This window comes from Drosophila pseudoobscura, chromosome 2 (assembly GCF_009870125.1).
Source record: "Drosophila pseudoobscura strain MV-25-SWS-2005 chromosome 2, UCI_Dpse_MV25, whole genome shotgun sequence".
Lineage (NCBI taxonomy): Eukaryota > Metazoa > Arthropoda > Insecta > Diptera > Drosophilidae > Drosophila > Drosophila pseudoobscura.
In genome coordinates this window covers 18,126,701-18,135,402 of record NC_046679.1, presented here as the reverse complement: position 1 = coordinate 18,135,402, position 8,702 = coordinate 18,126,701, and positions in this window count along the sequence as shown.

Here is an 8,702-nt window from a genome sequence, read left to right as displayed (position 1 = left end):
GCTACTCGGCTGCCAAACGAATTAAGCTCGTAAAAGTCCGAAGAAACGCAGGGGCGCAGGGTTCTTGGGCTTCGTTTGGGGCTTTGGGGATGATGCTCCGGCTTCTGCTTCCGCTTCCGCTTCTGAGGCTCGTAAAACGGGGAAGGGGAAACGTCCATAAAAATCGCAACCCCCAACAGAGGACAAGGGCTCTGCATTAGCATTCTACGAAAGAAGCTTTTGCCTTCAAGCCCCAAAAGCCACACCATTCTGAAATGTGTGTGTTATGTAATACACACGTGTCCATGTTGACAGAGGTGGCACAGGCACCGAAGGAGTGGCGTGGCGCGTGTTCTGGTCGGTTCGCATTCTGATTCTGATTATTCGAACAGATTCAAATGGCTTCCTTTGTGTTTGTTTGTTCGGCATGCGCAAATTTTCATCCAATCAAATCTCCGTCATCTATTACAAATTGGAAAGTTACAATTCCCAATTGAATCTAGCTCTAGCGAGCTAGATTATAAGTCTTCTTCTTCCTCCATGCATGTAGATACGAGTATTGTATCTCTTGTCAACGGATCCTATCCTACTTTCGGCTGGTAAATATCATGATCGAACGCTCGCTGCCGGAAACTGTGGCAGTCCGGCAATAAGGACAGGCGAAATATCGGATCTAGCTCCACGTACGGTTTCGGAGGACTCCAGTCGGAGCTCTCTCAGATATCACAAAGGCCCAAAAAGGCGGAGTAGAAGGAAAACGGCCCTACCTCGTGGACTCGTGCTCTCTGCCGCTGACAGTGGAGCTGGCTGGCTGGACTAACACTGGCTCAGGGAGGCAGACCAAAGAGAGAACACAGCGAGAGAGCAGTAAAATGGCTGCGAATAAGAGTGGAGGGCCAACGAAGGGGTGAGAAGCCAGAAACGGAACAGCAGCTGGGAGTGGGGGGTTTAATTTTATTTTAGAGATACACGAACGCAAGAGATACACACCAACAGATGCAGATACACACACGTATGTGAGTGCGAGCGCGATAGATGGCTGCCTGAGAGCAGAGGAGCACGAATGCTGACTGTCCGACTGTCTGAGCATGCGAAGGAGCAAGCGAGAGGGAGAGTTGAACTGAGCCGCCGAGAGCCAACCGACGAAAACCACAAAGAGCCCAAGCGAGGGAAAAGCCAACGCAGAGAAGAAGGCGCAGAAGAGAGAGAGAGAGAGACGCGAGAGACGCGAGAGTGGAGCGGAGGCGCAGCAGCAAACGGAAAACACATTTTCCAGCCTCGTCGACTTTTTACAACGGATTTTATGGCATTTGGTCGTAAACTTCTTGTTAGTGTACAGCGGATCACAGCGCGCGAGAGCGGAGACGGAGCACAGGCCCAAATCGCCATTGAGTGTCCAACAAAACAAGAACAACAAATCCACGAGAAAGCCCCCACTCGCCCTCCGTTGCCTGCCGTTGCGAATAATAGCCCCCGATTAAAGTGATATTTACCCATTGTGAAGTGTCGCGGCTGAAGATGCTCTTCGAAACTAGACAAGCTCAGGCAAAGTGAGGAGTCGCTGGACCCCCTCCTCCTCCATCGGTCAACCGCAGGCACTTCCGACTCGGCTCAATTGCAAGCTTGTGGCCAGCAAGTCGCACGGAACACAGACAGGCAGAAACACAGAAAGAGCGAATAAATCCGTCAGCTAAAATCACGTAAGTCAGGCCCAATCGATGCAGAGGCCGCAGCTGCTTCCCGACAAGTGTCCATGCGAAGTGTGTCAAATTTGAATAATTACGAGTATTTAAACTGATCCAAGGCTGCCCTGCCTACGAGAAGGTGTTAACTCTACAAGATTTCAAGGTCTGGTTGTCCATAGTGTCGAATACGTGGACTGTGCAGCTGGGCCTGAAACAAAATTCTATCGGTTATGTCTGTCTTGAAAGTTGCATAATAGAAATGGGCAATGCTAGGTATTTCCTGCATTCGTGTATCCACATCAAATGCTGAAACTAGAGTTGTTCAGAGTTGTTCCATCTGGTAATATACTTATATACTTATTTTTTGAATTTTGGGAAACGTGACCTATTTAGATACCCCGTCACTTTGTTTGTATTGCAACCAAATAACTTTAAACAATATATTTGAAATTCAAAATTGTTGTTAAAATAATCTGAAAACTGGAAATGACAGTTTTAAAATTTGTATAAATGGTGTGTACAGTTATGTATTAAAATATAACAAAACAATAAGCTTCACCAATATATATGAAGCTACCTAGCATGTGCTTTCCCATCAAATCAAAATAGATTAATCTTATCTTCATCTGACTACAAAATATATTCCCAATTTGGACGTAAAAAATTCACCTTCGGGAAATCGACTCGGTTTCTAAAATTTTTTCTTACCAAATAATAAGAAAATAATTGATTTTGATCTCAAAGGAAAGATGTAGGAAAAACTTTGTTTCTTATAGCTATAGATGGATTTACTCTTGATTGGATGAAAATAAGAAAAACTCTTAAACCAATATTTGCTCGTATCGTCTACATATTGCTCGGGCTTATAAAATACTCAAGATATATATTCAAGATGTATATTTAAAATTTTGAAAAAAGTAGCAGCTCAACAGGAGCCGTATGCATGTACATATCGTATAAATATTGCCATTTCCATGGAAAAGTCAACGGTGACCAAATAACTGAACCATTCCCATATATTTTTGTCCCGATATTATTTTCTATATATGAACAATTTAACCAATTGTCATATAGTTTTATTAACTTTGATTTTGATCTTTAAATCTAGTAAAATAAGAAGAGATTCAATTTTTCGGTAATTTGTTTTATATTTATATTTGTATTCATGTTTTCCTTACTATTTTCTCTAAATAGAGATAGTTTACTGTGTAAATACTAGATAGAAACTTACATTAATCTTTTTTTTACATTTTTCGAATCTCCTAAACGTGGGGAAAATGTTTGTTTTCTACCTTTTTTGTACATTAAAAGTGGTATAACGTACGTCCGGGACCCGCGGAATGGCCATATACATATGTACTATATAAGGGAAATCATTCTGAATTTGTTTTATATAAAACATAAAACATATTCAAGACCGTTTGCGAAGCCCCTGGGTCTCGCTCAATATTTCCATTTTCATAAGTTTTTTTCTACCAATACAATATTTTCAAGTTACATACTTTATAATATTAATGTACTATAAAATATTTAGGTACTCATTCAAAACAAAAAAACAATTACATATGAGCATATGTACATATATGTACTTCAGAAATATAGAACACTTTCTGGCTTTCCAAACTAAAGTGATATAAAAAAACATAAAATCTAGGAATGCGTCTGGAAATACCCCTCCAAAAATAAATAGTTCCATACTATTCCATACAGTCACACATTGTTCTCTCTGGAACTGGAGTGCGGGACGGGACTGTGTGCTGTGTGCTTTTATCCCGTGCACACTTCATTACCGATCAGGTGTTAAGTGCATTCCGACCCGCTAAGGACCTTTGCCTTTTCGCCGTTTGCTCGTTTTATGGAGGAATCTCCTCAATTGAGCGCCATGCCATCGTTGATGGCGCACTTAATAGCGCAACCACTCAATGAATGCCCAGCCCAGCCCAGCCTAGCCCGTTGCCGTTTTCCGGCTTGCTCTTATTCCGTTTTGTGTGCTTGAATGGATTTATGAGAGGTACTAAAGTCATTAGCGCCAGTCACAGTCATCGGCCATCAAACAGCGCCATCGACATCGTCCTACATTGCGTGCGGTTTTGGCATTCGCTACCTCGCACTTCTCACATCGCACCTCGGAGGGGAGTTCGAATGGACGTAATTGCGGCAATAATTTCATAAATATTCTTAATCGCAATGCACTTGGCTCACTTTTACGGTCTGGCGGCTAGGACGTCCTGGCCTGCCCCAGGCCCCATAAGTCCAACTGCAGTTGAACGAGTTGATTAAAAAGCAATGAAAAAAAACGACACAACGGGTTTTAAGCAGCTTGTATGCATCTGCCGCAGGTCTGGCTGCTCGAAATTTTGTGTATCGGCCGCCGTCGGTCGACATGCGTAGAACAACGGCTCTGCGCAGCCCCATCGGCGGCCATGATGGCTTGGCCTGTCCTGTCCATGTATGCACGTGGTTGTGTATACTGCCGTTGTGCGTGTGAGTACACTGAAAATAATGAAATTAAAAAAGGAACGTTAAAATCGGTAGCTCTGGCTCATATAGTCATAGTCTCTGAGAACTAGGCGCTGATCAAGACGGGCAGACGGACAAACAGACACGGATATATCGACTCGTCTTTTAATGATGTTCAAGAATATATGTGTCAAGTTTTCGCTGTAAAAAGCTAAGGTGTATTTGGAAAAATACAGCTACAGGCCACTCAAAAAGATTAAATTTATTAAAGCCACATCCATACTAGTGTATGGAATACTTACATAATTTTTCTTTTCATTTGACTTCTTATTTTTTCCACTGTATTCCACATCTGTATACTTTTTGAGCGTGCGTATAAGACTCTCTTCTCTCCCTCTCTCTCTCTTGCCATACGCATTGGCGTCTATATCTCCGCCAGAGGGCGCAATTTACATTGTATGGTTACAGTCAATTTTCTGCAGGTGGCGCACCCTGGTAATAGCGGCCTCTATGAAATTTTGACAAGACTCAAATGACTCAAAATGAGTATATTTGTGGTGAAAATGGATGTGTGTAACGTCCAGAAGGAATCGTTTCCGACCCCATAAAGTATATATATTCTTGATCAGCATCAATAGCATCAATAGTCGTGTCGTTTAATATTCGCGGCGTCTGCCGGAGGAGAGCCATACTGACTAAGTATCGGGTATAAATGTGGAGTTGCGGTCTTCGCAGCAACTCACAATGTTACCCCTCGTTTTTATTTACTTTTGAGGGTATATTAATTTTTAAAAGACGTTTGTAATGCACAGAAAGAAGCAGACTGGGCATTTAAAGTATACATTATTCATGATCAGGATGTGAACCTTGGCAGCAAAAACAGCCGAGCTATACCATAAGGTTTACTTCGAGTACCAACTCCACGAGTATACTGTTATTTAAGATTTTTATTGAAAGTGTATGTTTGTATATATATGTATATATAGTAGATATATTCTTGATCAGCATCAATAGCTGAGTCGATATAGCAATGTCTTATTTATGTATGTATGTATGTATGTATGTATGTGCCTAGTTCTCAGAGACAATAAGAGCTAGAGCCACCAAATTTTGGTGTGATAACACTGAATCAAGTTTGTTGCAAAATTTTTCCACTGCTCTTTCCACCAATGTGCTGGTGTTGGTGTGCTATTAGAAAAAAGAGACAGATATATAAAAAAGTTTAAAGAAAAATTGAAACGGTTGAATCGATTTGAACGAATTTTTCTTTGTTTTTTTTAATTGAAAGTTTCTTTTGCGATTATTGATACCAAACGACATAAAAAATACATTGTATAAATTGCATTAATAAGTTCACAGTATGTATGTATATACTGACTATAGACTGTTGACTAACAAGAACATTGCTGAAGATGAATCTTTCTTATTTAGTGATTATAACATAGTCCTCAGATTGACAATTCATCGTGTAATTGTATCATCTGTAAAATTAGTAAATACACATTTTCAAAGCAAAAGTAGCCTGACTTATAGATCAGTATCCCATTTGCTGAAGTTTTGTTTTACTTAGTTAAAGAAGACAATCTGGGACAGTTTAATTGGGGAGGTAAAATAGACCGCAGATAAAGGAAAACTGGGGGATTGTGGATGGAGCAACGACAAACAAAGGGAAGTTCACATCATTGGTTGACAAAGGCGCTCGGCTCGGCCCGCCCCGTCCAGCCTCCTCCTTCATCCAACTTGTTTGTTTTTATCTTCGGACAATTTCGACTGCAATTGTTGGAGAGTTTGAGCCGCTCGTTGGTGCCCCAGCGCTTATTCCGCCAGTCCCCTCGGGACATGTCTTCTGCCTCAACAACTGCTTTTCTTGCTGCTGGTGGCGGAGCGAAGGAGGGCATACAGAGTTATGTTATCCAGCGGACTCGGGATTGTCGATTTGAACCGTGTTGTGTTGTGGGAATAGAATGCATGTGAGTGGCGTGGCTCCAAGGAAGAGGGCAAATGAACGGACCGTACCGGCTGTGCACGTACAGAAGAAATTCGACTTCCAAGAAGTTCTGCAGCGTGGCAACAACTTTGCTTTGCCTCCCATCGGTGCGTTGCTTTGCGTTGCTCCTCGCTTTGCTGCTTGGCTCGCGAATATTTCCATTTCCATTTGCCGCAAATTGAATTCCCAGGGAAACTCCAGGGCCGTTGTCAGTTTCGTGGAAGTGACAGAATCGCTCAGCCGGCGACTGCTCCGCATTTGCCCCAAGGCGCTGTCCGCTGTCCGCAGTCCGCCGTCCGTCTGCCTCTGACTCTGACTTCCGCTGCGGCCACATATGGCACACCGTCCGTGAGGTGTTCTTCTTGTCGACTTCTCGATGCTTGGAGGTTTGTATGTACCTTTGTATGTATGAAGATATGTATGTATGTGCTGCCTCCCGTTGGTGCCCCAAATTGGCATCGGCTGGCTATATTCTCATTCATCCAACTCAAACCTTTTTTGCAAAGCTTCGAAAGTTGTATGTGCTAAGGCTAAATGAATATTCTACGCATTTAGTATGTTTCTAAAATCACTTAGATATGTACATATATCAAAAAAGTTTCAAGTGGACGGAATCAGCCCAATCGTTCAAAAGATATCAAATTTGAAAGTACTACTTGCGAAAGTAGAAGGAAGATATGTATTTTCTCAGTTTTGAAACTTAAACACTTCTGTTTTAGGTATGTACATGCTATGAGCTTCCAATACCGAAGTTGGTTGGTTTTTATCTTTATTTTTTCTATCAAGCTTCTTGTGTTGTACCTATTTGAAGTCTGGTGGGATTGTCTAAATGTTGGCATCTGGGTTTTGAACAAATGAACAAACCCCGGACCTTCAGGTCTCCCCTATTGTTGGGAGAGCCAATTTATTTTATGTCCCGAGGCACAAAAATAATCATGTCTGTCTAATTTTGTTTACATTCAAAAATGTGCATGCGTTAGTGTTTCCATGTCACTCCATCTGTATTTTTGGTGTGCGGGTGGGGCTGGGGCTAAATTTAGAGTGCGGCTGTTGTTGGAAGAACACACTCTCCGGATATTATATATTTACAATGAGCAAGAGATACAGCCAGCCGTCGCTCAGCAAAATGAAAGTTACGCAATCGAATCGGGGGAAACGAAAAATCAGAGTTTCAAGCGAATGGTGGTTGGAGTCCTTGGGCCATTTCGCGCTTTAATCCCATCACCCGAACCCACCGAGCCACCACCGCCTAGCACAGTCCTCGTTCTCGTCAACGTCCTCGTCCTGGGTCCCAGAAAGAGAAACCCTTGTCGACGGGGTGTGTCTGTGTGGTTGGGAGATGCGTGAGGCTTGTTTTAAAATTGCGTGTTTTCTTTGGGCAAATATCGCAGTTGGAGGCGGAGACGGAGACGGGGACGGGCCCGGAATGGAGCTGGAAGTCGGAATTGGAATTGAAATTGGGCGCCTGGCTGGGTGGGTTGCGTGGGGAAGTGATTACGGAAAAGGAACGAAGGTTCTTGGGCAAGGAACGAACCCCTTTGCCTTTACGAAAAGCATTCCCGGGTGTCTGCTGCAAATTAAATCGTTTTTCATTTTCTGGGAATCGGAATGCAAATAATTTGAAACAAAAGTTGCTGGCACAAAATGGTGGCAATTAAAATGTTTAATGAAATTTGGCAAAAGCGGCGTTTTGCCGTTTTGCAGCAAGGAATTTCAAAGGCTTTCAGCTATTTTAATTATCTTGGCGTTTGTTTAATGGCTCTCTAACCCCACGACAGCTCGATGAAAAGGAAGAGGAGAGCCAGGAGGCCTCGTCCATATGCAAGTCGACCGGTCGCCAGCTGTTCCAACCAGCTAACAGAATGGCTCCGCTTCGTTCCTGGAGTGGGCCGCCAATACTCGTACTACCGCCAATGCGGTTTCCGAGCCATTGCCATCGCAATCGCAGTCGTGAAATCGGATTGCGTGTAGCTATAAATCTGTGATTTTAATGCACGTTATTAAATTGCAAGTAGTGTCGGTCTGAGTCTTAGTCTCAGCCCCAAACTCACTCTCAGTCTCAGCCACAATCTCAGCCGCAGCCACAGGCTCAGCCACAGTCCCATGCCCAGGCCAATAAAATGCAATTAATATGTTCCGCCAACCTGCAACAAAGTTCGCCTCGCCTCGCCTCGATAGCATAGCCGTCGCATCGAGTGACTTGAAAGCTCGCCCAAACCGCTCCACGGATATCGCGATGGAGGTCTGGCTGGGGCTAGGGCAGCCTTGTCCAAGATCTTGTCTCCCGGCTGCCCAAGGGAGTGTATTGGCGTCTCGGCTCCGACTCCATTTTGCTCACTTCGATTAAGTCCGAGCTCAGAATTTGCATTGTTAATTCAGCACCAGCGATGTTATGGCTGATATCCGTCCATGTGGAGTTACACACGCCCACCTTCCCTCTGGCTGCACTGGCAAGGTAAGCCTCGCTCCCCTCCCCTCCCCTCCCCTCGACATGGCCAGCGTCGGACCCCGGTTCGTTATCGGCCGGCGAAAACAAGTCACGTCGCCTAATTTATGCGACGGCAACAGCTAAAATATTCGAAAAACGTGTC